The following is a 12,978-nucleotide window of genomic DNA, read 5'->3' on the forward strand; positions in this document are numbered from 1 at the left end:
TGGGGTTCTGTATGCAGCTGGGACATGGAGGGGAGCAGGGAGCTGCTGCGGGTGCTGTGGACCAGAACCTTTTGCAGGGGTCTTCCACCTTAAGTGGGTCCCAAATGGCATCCCTGCATTGGGAATGATTGGAATTGACCTCAGCAGACATCGCCCCCTCCAGCCCCTCGCCAGGCACTGCATGCAATGAGGTGATGCTGGAGCGCTCGCTGCCGCGGTAGGGGAGGGGGTGGCTGGCATGGGGCAGACCCAGTGCTTGGGTAACACTGGGGTGCAGGCTGTTGGGGTGAAGCCCCTTCCCCAATCCTGTCTTCCCGCCCCCAATGGCTCATGCTGCTCCAGGAGGGATCCGAAACACAGGGTGAGGTGTGAAGGTGTCCAATGGGATCAGAGCCCCTGAGGACTGGTGCTCCCAGTCCCTGCAGAGCATCACTGACAGCAGATCCCCATCACATCCCATCCCTGGCCATTCCCCAGCCTCTTCAAGCACGGCAGAAAATGGTGTCACGTCTCAGGGAAGCAGCTGGGAGACAAAAGCTGTTGACATTGCCACCACCCAAGTCTTGGTGTCCAGGGAGCTTGGGCACGACCCATGGCAAGGGTCTAAAGGGGCAATGCGTGGGGCACACTGATATGGCACAGGGGTGCACGTCTTGCCCAGGCAGAGCTGGTGGCACTGGTCCAGCAGAGCATCACCAGGCTGGGAGGGGGTGGCTTGTGTGGTCCCAAAGCCCTGACTCCTCAGGTTTAACACCTCCAGAGGGTCCATCCCTCCCTGAAAATGGGAAGGGAGGGGAAAGCAGAATACAGCCATTTTCCACCCACACTTAGGTCCATCTCCAGAAGGAGCCAGGTCTGGAGCAAGTCCCACATTCCCCAAAACCCCCCATGTTGCTGGCGACAGCTTGGGTGCAGAGCAGGAGGAGGGGGAGCCGAGGGGAACGTCACACCCGGAGCACAAACACCAGCTTGTTGGTAATTAGCAACCGTTTCAAGAGGAATGATGAGGAGCCAGTGACAGGCGGGCGGGTTGCTATTAAAAGCTGCCACGTGTGATCCCTCTCCAAGCCTGCTGGCCCCTCCTTACCTGGCGCAGGGGAAATCAAATGTAAACCTGACATTCATGCAGTGCTCAGGGGGAGCTTTAACGGTGGGGCCCAGGCGCCAGGGTGATGGACGCCCTCACCTCCCGCAGTGGAGCAGCCTTTGGGTACTCTCCTCCCCATCATCTTCCTCCCGACCTGAGTCACGAGGTGCTCTGAAGTGAGCACTCGGCCCCCCGCGTGCCTCCACAAGCACAGGCACTTGCTTAAATGTTAAGGGCTTGTTTGCCTCCAGCGGAAGGGAAGCGGGAGCTGAGCCCCCAGCTTGGCAATTGTTCTTCTGTGCCTTCCGGAGCCAAGGGGCCAGGGAAGAGCTCATCCACACAGGGAAGCATCCTCGAGTTGTTCCTCCATGTGCTCAGCCCCCCGCAATGCTTCTTTTCATCCTCACTTGGCTTAAAGACTTCCCAGAGCATCGGAAGCTCTACAGAAGGAGCATGGCAGGCATCATAGAAGGTACATATGCATGGCCAGGACAGCATTTACAGCCCTCCTTGGTGGGGGGATTGGCCTAGATGATCCCCAGGGGTCTCTTCTAACCCTAATTCTGTGATCCTGATGCACAGTGGTGGGGTGGGTCCTTGTCTCAGACCTGCAAACCAAGCTCACAAGGAGCCAGGGCACACGGTGCTGGAGCTCAGCCCAGCAGCATCCAGGTAGAGACGCAGTGGCCTTGGGCGGGTGAGGTAGAGATTGCCACTGCGCAGGGACCGAGGGTGGATGTGCTCAGCAATGCGTCTTGCGAGTGACGGGAGCGGGAGGATAACCTAGTTCTGGCTTCCTGAGATTGGCTGCCCCAATCCCCACTCCGTGAGATGAAAGTCAGTAATTACTGTCTGACTTGGCAGAATGGAAGGAGAAGATCAGCCGGAGGGGCATGGTCAGGACCATCATTCTGTGGGCTCCTAGCATCTCTTGCCGCTGCTCAAGGTGTGAGCAGCTCTGCCCATGTTCCTTGCCATCATCTCAAGGTGAGAGCTCCCCTTGCTTCATGACTTCCATCGCACCTCACTCCCAAACTTTTTTGCTGTCCATCAGGTCTACACAATTAGGGACCAGCCTGAAGCTGCGTGTTACCCCAAGAGCAGGAGTGGGGATGAGCAGTGCATCCATCTGCCCCTCAGCAAGATCCCCTTGCAAGTGGTTTGCTAAGCAGCAGCAAGGTTTTGCTTTGAATGAGGGCTGGTTATAGTGAGTGGGGTTTAGCTTGGTCTGCTGCTGCCCTGGGCTTGCTGAAGGAGGTGAGTGTCTCTCAGCTGAGCTTCAGAGCTGGAAGTGACATGGGTTCCACCCTGGAGAACCCTTGGGGAGTGTCCCCTTGCCCCAGTGTCCCCCATGGGTGGTGACAGCCTCTTTCCTTGCATCCATCTCCTGCCTGTGAGACAGCTCTTTGGATGCCCTGGCACCCTCCATCTACCACTGCTCACCAGCTGCCACGTTCCCTTCACCACCGCCCTGAGCTTCAGGAGCTCATTTGTTCCATTGGCTGCTCCATGGGGAGGGGGTCCTGTGCTGTAGGCTTGGCCAGGCTGTCTTGTCCTCGCTTTGGGGTGATTCCTGGTGCCCATCCCCACTGCTGCTGCTGCCCATCCAGTCTGCTGTGCATGCTTGGCATCACCGCATGTGTCTGTGCTCTCCACGTGTGCCTGGTTAGGGTGATTTGTGTCTTCCAAACACTCCAGTCATTGTTTAAGGGCTCTTCTTTGGATGACAAAAGTACAGGCAGCTGCCACATTTCTCTTCTTAACGTATTGCCTGGCTTGTCTGGCTTTCCTCGAGGCTGAAACCCCTGCCCCAGCACCGTTTCTGAGCTCTCCTCCCACCAGGGTCCCTGCTCCCATCAAACACGTTTGTGAGCTGTGCTGCTGTTCTGGGGTTTAGTTCTGCAGGAAAAAAGCCTCACACTTCTTTTCCCATCTATATCCCCATGCTCAGCCCTGTTGTGTCACCAGCTTTTAGTTCTGGGCATGTGCAGCTGTCCCTCTGCTCCTGGGCCAAAGCCACCCCATCCCTGTGAACCCATCGAGTGCTGTTGCTGCTGCAGCATGGGACCAGCCCACGTGAGCAACCCCGGAGCGTCCATGAGGGTTGCCCCAGCACCAGGAGATGTGACACCATCAGCATGGAGGTGACTGGGGAGAGGCTGAGCTGGCGGTGATGCTGATGCAAGAGGTTGAGGGAACAGAGGGGGGGATATAAAGGGGGTTCTTCCATGGATAAAAGGATGAGGAAGATGGGGAGGGGTCCCCAGCCTGGTGCTGTGTGGGAGTGATGGAGCATGTGGTGACTCCTGCTCCACTAGTGGGGCTCCCCCCCACTGTATCTCACTACAGAAGGGCCCCGAGTGCACACAAGCAAGGAAAGGGGGGGGAAGAAGGGGGAGAGAGATCTTTTCATCTAAAAGGTTACATTTGTCCTACTTCCTCCCATCTCCAGCAATTAACTTGAAGGGAGACATCACTGCTAATTGAGCAGTGAAGATCAGGAGCAACAATTACGCCTTTTGACAAGAGACAGCACAAGAGGGACTGCTCCGAGGCTGAGAATGGTAGGGAACGGTTTCTATGGCAATATAACTTTCCTCTCTTCCTCTCCAGCCATAGAAATGATAAAAATGTAGATTTCTCCCTGATTAATGATTTAATGAAAATAAAGAATATTCTTTTTTCTTTTTCTTTAAAAAAGAAAGAAGGGAAAAGGGAAGAAAAGCAAAAAGCAAAGGAAAATCGATGGGACGCAATGTTTAGCACGAGGCTGTGGCTGCGGCAGGATCGATGTCCTTCTCCAGGCTGGACGTGGTGAAATCTATTACAGCAACATGCCGAGGACTCCAGGCAGCCCTGCCATTTGGTAATTAGGCAGCAGGCTCACACGGGGAGAACGTGAGGGCTAGATTCACATCTCTGATCAAAGGAGCTGCCCATCAAAGAGCTCCTCGCAACTGCCTTCTCCAGCAACCCCTCACGCTTGCTCCATGTCTCTCTTGCCTTCCTTCCCCTGCCTGCCTTCCTCACCTGCCTTCCCGTGCCTGCCTTCCCATACCTGCCCTGAAATCGTTATTTCCAATGTGAATTATTCAACCCGTTCCTTTTAGGATGGTGACTCCAGCCTGGATGCCACATTGGCTGCCAGTAAGGTGCAGGATTGACCTGCCATGGAGGTGGCCCTGAGCTGGTGGCCAGGGGTGCTGTACCAGGGAGCAGGCAGCCCCTGTCTGGCGGTGATGCTGACAATCACCTTGGTTGATGTTCAGAGCAGGTTGGACTGGGGTTGGAGCAAGCTGCTCTAGTGGAAGGTGTCCCTGCCTGTGGCAGGGGGCTGGAACTGGAGGAGCTTTAAGGTCCCTTCCAACCCAAACCAGTCTATGACTGCTTTACAGCACACACTGCAGCCCATCTACTCCCCTCGAACAAGCAACTTTTGCAGTTTATTTTTAACCTTTTAGAGGATGCTGCTTTAGGATGCACAAAGGCTTGTGGGATGGGACTGGACAGACCTCTACTGACACAGGGAGGAAACAGTGCAGCACGTTCAGGTCAGCTGTGTGTCCATTCATCAAAACAAAACACAACCCATTCCAGCAAGCAGAGCTGGCTTTTATGAGAGAGCCCAGGCAGTGGTGAATTAACGCCTGCAGCCTTCCCCTGAGCCCAGACCAACACATGGGGTGCCTCCTGCCATGGGGACCATCCCCATCCTGGGCACCTCCATCCCCATCCCAAGCACCTCCATCCCTATCCCAGTCACCCCCATGGGGACACACCCTTACTGCTGCAGACTGGCACCCCCAAGGTTCATCTGTCCACCCTGCCCATTCCTGCCCCACATGAGGAGCTCACAGAGCACCAGGACACACATCTCCAGCCCAGGCACTCTGCAGGGGCAGAACATGGGCACACGGAGGGACTTTCCCACCTCCTCAGTTCCTATTTTATTGCCAAAGCGAAGCATAAAACACATAAACAAATCTAACAGCGAGAAATGGGTTGCTATCAAATCAACAAATTAATCTAATTATAGGGCTGATTAAACCGTATCAGATAAACCAGCAGCTCTTCCCAGTGCTCAGCAGCCGTGCAGGGAAGCAGGCAGCCCGGCTCTGCTTTTGGCTCCACGGCACAGTCAGGCTCCAGCCACCCTTCACGGGGAGCACTGAGCCCCCTCTTCAAATCTGAATGGCAATGCAATGCAAAGTACATGATTCCTAAGGATTAAAGCTGCAGCTCCAGCCTGCGAAATGCATGCAGGAGCCGTCTTTGGAGCGAGATTGCTTAAACCTAAGCCTGCTTTAGGTACTGGAGGAACAATTTTATCAGTGCTGTTTGCAGAGCTTTGCCGGGGCTGCTTCCACCTCTCTGCGCGCCTCACATGCCAGCACCCATGTGCACATGGGGATGCTCTTGTGTACCAGCACCCACGTGTAATACCCGCCCTGGCAGCCAGTGCCGGGGAGCAAACGCGTCCTGTGTGAAAGGCAAAAGCTCTTTATCACCCGACAACACTCACGGAGAGGGCTGTGGATGCAGCACCGCTGGCTGGCCTCACTCTGGAAGGTGATGGGCGGCTGCAGACCTTTGCTGGAGGGTCTGGTGGCTCTGAGGCTCCATGGGATGGACTCGTTCCATGGTTCCTGCAGGTGATGAACCTCAGATCTTGCCTCTTGCAGGACTCTCTGCAGATGGGAAGGTGGAGAAGGCACTGCTGTGCCTGCCTGGCAAGGGATGTGCGGGCTCTCCACAGGCTCCCACGATGCTGCTGCACCCCGGAGCATGGCAGTGAAGAAGGAAAGTCCTTTTCAAAGCAGGTTGGCTCTGTTTTTTCCTGCCACTGGCAGGTTATTTTCCTCTTATCAGGGCATCCTTTGCTCCCAGCCATGGGTTATATCAGCTCTTGATTCCCCTCCTCTTGCTCTTTTAGCTGAGTTGCTCTGTTCCAGGAACAAAGGTGTCGAGTAATGATCTTTTGTCTCCTAATCGGAAATTATACCAGAGTGCTGTCAAGCTCAGCAGAAGATGAGAGGAGCTTGAGAGCCCTGGTGCAGTGCAGAGCTCTTACCCATCTTGGGGTTCCCATCCAATCCCAATTTGACCCCCAGTTTTGGAGGGAATGCTCCATTGCTGCTCTTCTCCTTTGCACCCCAGTTCAGGCCATCCTGGTCAGTATTTGGGGGCCCGGAAAATACACAGCAGAGGGTAAAAGGGAGTATTGCAGAGGCAAGGGCATGATGGGATGGCCAAGACTGGGCACATCACCCTGCAAGTGATGTGTGGTGTCACATCTGCATCACTGGCCAAGAGCATCCCCACCAGGAGCCAGCCTGAAGGATGGGATTATGCAGCGGGCACATAGGAAGAATAAAGCTGGGGCTATTGACAGGCCCAGCTGGGTGGATCATCCCTGCAGAGATGAGAACAAACCCTCCTTTTGTGTTCAAAGGCACCTCTCTGCTGCCTGTCCCCAGCATGCCATGGCTTGGCAGCACAGTGAGGGTTGGGGTATCCATGGGGTACCACAGAGTGGGCAAGGGAGGTTCAAAGCAAAACCTTCCCAGGCAACGAGCTCAGCTTCAGGCAGTCTCTCACTAATATTTTGTTATGATTCAGTCTTTAATCTGTCCTTCCCCCTTGGAGAAACAGGTAAATAATGCAAGCACAAGCTCAAGGACCAGCACCGTGTGCACATCACACAGCAGGTTTCACATGTTTTCAGTAGAGGTGAGTGCTGCCGTGCCCTGGATCATGTCAGGAGCCTGGGCGATGCAGATAGTGGGATGCTGGGACCAACCCTAGAGTGGTCCTGGAGTGGGATATAGGCTGCGGGTGCCAGGACAGGCAGGGATAGGCTGGGAGCCTCCCTCCATCCTCTGCAGCAGGGCACAGCTAAGAGGAGGTACAAACCACCCTAAATGTGCTTCCTACAACCACCTAAATGTGCTTCCAGTGCTCCCAGTACACACAGCCACCCGCTCTGGGAGTGTGTGTGGACGCATCCTTCTCCCTGTGTGCATGCATATGCATTCCTGTGCAGAGGTGCAGAACATACACGTGTGCATACATGCACATCGGTGCATACACGTGTGTACATTCATGTGTGCGTACAAGCCCACGTGCGGGTCGTGGCGCTCAGGGCTGCGCACAGGGTGGGGGATGCTCTGTGGAGAGGAACCGTTCCCCAGCCTGGCTGATGCAGTTTAGCAATCAGAATAACTTTGCTGATGAATATTTAAGCCGAGCGCTGAATATTTAAAGCATTCAATTATTTTAATGGCTTCTAAGTGTGACAGCGGGAGGGGACAGGGGGATGGCTGCTCCTGGGTCCAGCGCCGGGCCCAGGCAGGGCGGGCAGGGATGCTGTGTACAGCCCCCTGCAGTGGGAGGGCTGGGGGGAAGCTTGTGGTCCCCAGCAGGGTGGTGGCATCTTTAACATGCTCCTGCCGGGGCATCCCTGTCGGAGCTCATCCCGGTGGGCACAGTCCCAGCGGGCAGGAGGAGCGCTGTGCCCTGCCATCCTGGCAAGCCTCAGCCCTGTCCTAGTGCCCTCATTCTTGCATGAGCAGCCTCAGCGTGTGCCAGCACTGCACGGTGCCAACCCCCTCCTCTCTGCCACCAGCGATGCTCCTGAGCTGTGCCTCTCATAGAATCGTGGACTGGTTTGGGTTGCAAGGGACCTTAAAGCTCACCCAGTTCCAACCCCGGCCACGGGCAAGGACACCTTCCACTAGAGCAGCTTGCTCCAATCTGTGCCCGTGCCATTGTGCCATCACAGCAGCGGAAGGACTGATGTGGCCCTGCACCAGTGCCACCACCAGCCCCGTGGGCACCCCCAGGGATGCGAGGGGGTGGCACAGCCTCCATCAACCCCAAAGTCACCCTGAAGGCAAGTGGGTGGTGACACAGGGGTGGTGTGCCCACTGCAGCACGTCCAGCCCCACCACCTGGCCCCACAGCCGGGTGCTGCCCATGGGACCAGGCTGAAACCGAGGCCCGGGGGTGTCAGGGAGCACAGAGGAGCACTTTCCCAGTGCGTGCTCCCACAGCCATAAATATTCATATTCTTATACTAATTTTCCATGTACTTTTCTGTCACATCCAATTTTATTTTAATTTCCCTTTATAAACCTTCACAGCTAATGCACTCCGTGCTCCCATGATTACCCCAATCAGCCAGCACTTTAAACACAATCCCTGCAGGCAGCTCTTGTTGGAAGCTACAGGATCACCGAGCATCCACACATGACTTGCACACACTTGGCAGACCCACTCACCAGGGTTACAGCAGAGCTCCTTTGCCACCCTGCGGTGGGCAGAGCTCCCATCGTGGTGGCACGATCACCAGGCTGTGCTGAGCTTCCCACAGTGGCCACACTAGAGGGAAGGCTGGAGCAGCCTTGGCTGTGTCCTTGTTGTGCAGTGTGCACATTGCATTGTGTCCTGCACAGGGATGCGGCTGTCCCAGTCACTGGGCTTCCCTTGGATAACTGGTTTGGCAGAGCCCACCTCCAGCACTGTACCCAGCTGGAAGTGACACTTGGCTGTGGGCAAGGTCCTGGAGCTCCTTGAGGAGCAAAAGTGTGCAGGATCATGGTGCTGGGGCTGTGCAGTGCCAACCAGCATGCCAAGGCTGCGACATGGCTGTGCTAGGGCTGTGCCATGCCAGCTCTCTGGGCTCAGCAGGGCCTTCCCTGCAGGGATCAAAGAATCATAGAATCATAGAATCATAGAATAGTTAGGGTTGGAAAGGACCATCCAGTTCCAACCCCCCTGCCATGGGCAGGGACACCTCGCTCTAAACCATATTACCCAAGGCCTCGTCCAACCTGGCCTTGAACACTGCCAGGGATGGAGCATTCACAACCTCCCTGGGCAACCCATTCCAGTGCCTCACTACCCTAACAGGAAAGAATTTCCTCCTTAGATCCAATCTAAATGTGCTGTGCCATGCCCTGACACGATGTGCCAAACCCAGTGTGCTGCCCAGACTTAGCACTGCCATCTCTGCAGTCCTGTGCCATGCTGTGCTGTGCCAAGTGGTCTGGCCAGGCTTGGCAGTACCATACCTGTAGGGCTGTGCCATGCTCTGCCATGCCATGCAGGCTGCCCAGTCTCAGAGGTGCTGTGCTTGCTGGGGAGGCACCACATCTGTGTCACTGCCAAGCCCCATCCCGGCATATGATGAATCATAGAATCATGGAACGTTTTGTATTGGAAGGGACCTTCAAGCTCATCCAGCTCCAACCCCTGCCATAGGCAGGGACCCCTTCCACTGGAGCAGCTTGCTCCAAGCCCCTGTGTCCAACCTGGCCTTGAACACTGCCAGGGATGGGGCAGCCACAGCTTCTCTGGGCACCCTGTGCCAGCGCCTCAGCACCCTCACAGGGAAGAAGCCAGTGTCTGTGCTATGCTCTATCTGTTTGCCACACAACACAGGCAGCCCTGGCCAGGTCCTGCTCAGTGCATCCCACACTCACCCTGCCTGTCACCAGAATCCTGGCATGGCTCGGTGCCATTGTGCCACTGCTCCCATGGCACTGTGAGGCTCCAGCAGTGTGGATTCATCAGCTCTGGGCAGTTGCACCAAAGCTGATCCAGCTGGCAGTGCATGTACACAAGTGTCCACACATGTACCAGCATCTCTGTGTGTACACCCACAGTGCAGTCCCTTGTTGGGTACCCTGATGCAGTCTGTGACCTGGGCACAGAGTGGGCATTGGGCTGGGGACAGGACACATCCCCAGGCTGGACAGAACATGTCCCCAGTGAGGCAGGACATGTTGCTAGTGGGGCAGGACAGGCCACTGGCCCTTGCCCACTGGCAGACCCAGAGTGGGATCACACAGCCACAAGCAATGGGAAAGGCCAGGGCTGCCCAAGCACCCAGTGCCGCTGGCAGAAGGAGGGAGCACATGGATGACAATTTGTTCCTCACCATCCACGGGGACACGGATTAAAGAGGCTGTGGGAGCCAGTGCTGATCTCTTGATGGTGATCCCATAGAAATGCCCCCATGGGCAGGGGTAGGGTGGCTGCCATGCTCCTGCCAGCCATGGGGAAGTCACCGCGGCTCCGCTCGCTCGCTTCTGAAGACCTCTTGATAAACATTTATAAACATTTGTAGTATTTTAAACTTCCCCTCAATAATTTATGAATAGTTATTTTATATACTTTAAAGAGGGTAATAATGTAAAATTTATAAGGCGGGAGCACTCAGAGTGGCAGCGCAGCATCGCGGGGCTGGGAGCGGGAGGCGCATCTTCCCCGCCTCTGCCAGCCAGCGCTGATTGAAACTTGAAAGGCTGCAGCAGCGGGGTGGAAACGGGGCACGGCGGGACACCGAGGGGCACGTGAGCCGGGGGACATGGGGGACACGTGTGGCCGGGCGGGGTGGTGGCCTCGAGGCTGGACCACGAGGCCAGGAAAGGGAGAGAGGGACGGGAAGGAGATCTCGGGATGGAGGGGGTGAGTGATGGGGGGGAGAGATTTGGGGGTGAAGGGGATGAGTAATGGGGGTGAAAGAGATTTGGGGATTCAAGGAATGAGCGATGGATGTGAGGAAGAAGAAGGGAAGTGCAAGAAGAGTGAATGGATGAGCAGAAGAAGGGAGGGAGGGAAGGAAGGAGGGAGAGAGGACGGATGCATGCAAAAGAGTGATAACAGCGGCAGGAGGATGTGGGAGCGAGGGATGGGGAGAAGGAGGGATGGAAGCAGCGGAGGAGGGGAGGGGCAAGAAGCAGCTGGGAGCTAGAGATAAAGAAGGAGGAAAAGGGTGCCTGGCACTGAACGCAGGAAGGTGGCAGTTGGATGGACAGATGGGTGGATGGAAGGGTGGATGATGAATGGAGGGGCAAACAGAGGAATGGATGGGGAATGAGCAGAGTGGGAAGGAGGGAATGGGGACAGATGTCTGCAGGGATGCAGAGGGTGAGCTGACATGCCAGGTCTGCCACATACCCCCATGAGTGAGGATCTTGAGCGAGTTTTGCGGTCTGGGAGTGCAGGAAGGGGTGAGATGTTCCTGGAGCTGCGGGGATGGGAAGAGGCGTTTATAGGGGCTATTGAAGTGTGGTTGTGCCAGGGAGGCACCTCTGAGCATGAAGGTGGGCAAGGCACCAGGAGGAGTGTGAGGGACAACACATGGGCATGAGCAGATGTGTAGAGCAAGGTGTGGAAGTACGGGGGGAGGGGCGTGGGGGAACACAGAGGCCATGAGTGCACACCTGAGAGCTGAATGGGTGTGAAAGCTGTAAGTGTACAAAGCGTGCAGGGCTCCAGGATGTGCACACAGCGAGTGTGAACAGGGTGGGAACACTTGTGCAAGGGTGGGTATGAGCAGAGAAGGAGTGTGCAGGGATGAGTGTGAGCAGGGTGGCAGTGCTCAATGCAGGGGTGAGTGTGAGCAGGGTGGCAGTGCTCAATGCAGGGATGAGTGTGAGCAGGGTGGCAGTGCTCAATGCAGGGATGAGTGTGAGCAGGGTGGCAGTGCTCAATGCAGGGATGAGTGTGAGCAGGGTGGCAGTGCTCAATGCAGGGATGAGTGTGAGCAGGGTGGCAGTGCTCAATGCAGGGATGAGTGTGATCAGGGTGGCAGTGCTCAATGCAGGGGTGAGTGTGAGCAGGGTGGCAGTGCTCAATGCAGGGGTGAGTGTGAGCAGGGTGGCAGTGCTCAATGCAGGGGTGACTGTGAGCAGGGTGGCAGTGCTCAATGCAGGGATGAGTGTGAGCAGGGTGGCAGTGCTCAGTGCAGGGATGAGTGTGAGCAGGGTGGCAGTGCTCAATGCGGGGGTGAGTGTGAGCAGGGTGGCAGTGCTCAATGCAGGGGTGACTGTGAGCAGGGTGGCAGTGCTCAATGCAGGGATGAGTGTGAGCAGGGTGGCAGTGCTCAATGCAGGGATGAGTGTGAGCAGGGTGGCAGTGCTCAATGCAGGGGTGAGTGTGAGCAGGGTGGCAGTGCTCATGCAGGGGTGAGTGTGAGCAGGGTGGCAGTGCTCAATGCAGGGATGAGTGTGAGCAGGGTGGCAGTGCTCAATGCAGGGATGAGTGTGAGCAGGGTGGCAGTGCTCAATGCAGGGGTGAGTGTGAGCAGGGTGGCAGTGCTCAATGCAGGGATGAGTGTGAGCAGGGTGGCAGTGCTCAATGCAGGGATGAGTGTGAGCAGGGTGGCAGTGCTCAATGCAGGGATGAGTGTGAGCAGGGCGGCAGTGCTCAATGCAGGGATGAGTGTGAGCAGGGTGGCAGTGCTCAATGCAGGGATGAGTGTGAGCAGGGCGGCAGTGCTCAGTGCAAGGATGAGTGTGAGCAGGGTGGCAGTGCTCATGCAGGGATGAGTGCATGTGCTGCAAGCGTGCCTGTGGCAGGAGTGCCCGTGCAGAGCATCTGGATGTGAGGAGGCAGCTGTGTGCTAGACAATGGTGTCCCCCCCCTGTATCCCCACAAGGAGACACCCCCAGTGCCAGCTGTGACAGCCCTTGCTTGGCTCCTCAAGGAAGCTGGGCTCCCAGGGGGTGTCCTGAGCTCCATGAGGACACACATGGGCCCTGCTCCAAGGGACACCCGCTCAAATCCTCCCGGAATTACCAAGGCACCTTAAATGCATAAGTGAAATCTGTCAGGCACAGAGGGACCTGCCACACAGTGAGAACATCTTCTACGCTATATATAGCGCTGCCTTTATATACATATACAGATATATACTTATTTATGCTGCTTCAAGGAGGATGTCAGGGAGAAGAACACACAGTTAGGGCATGTGTAGGACGGTGGGAGGGGGACGTGTGCAGGGCATGCAAGGTGTGGGTGCTGTGCATGGTGCAAGTGCCTGTGCAAGGTGTGCCTGTAGAACCGTGAGAGCTGTGCAAGCACGCAGGGTGCAAGAGTGTGAG

At 56.2% G+C, this 12,978-nt stretch overlaps 1 long non-coding RNA gene across 1 annotated transcript; it reads left to right on the forward strand.

Annotated features, from left to right (window-relative positions):
- The first annotated feature begins 2,895 nt into the window (after positions 1-2,895).
- On the forward strand, positions 2,896-4,349 carry LOC133212461 (uncharacterized). Its single transcript, XR_009725484.1, has 3 exons — positions 2,896-3,231; positions 3,540-3,953; positions 4,198-4,349. It is a non-coding gene; the product is annotated as an uncharacterized LOC133212461 (long non-coding RNA).
- Positions 4,350-12,978: the final 8,629 nt, after the last annotated feature.

Source organism: Neopsephotus bourkii, unplaced genomic scaffold (assembly GCF_033783945.1).
Source record: "Neopsephotus bourkii isolate Nb327-2 ecotype Australia unplaced genomic scaffold, CSIRO-AGI_Nbou_v1 NB_716, whole genome shotgun sequence".
In the NCBI taxonomy this organism is placed as follows: domain Eukaryota; kingdom Metazoa; phylum Chordata; class Aves; order Psittaciformes; family Psittacidae; genus Neopsephotus; species Neopsephotus bourkii.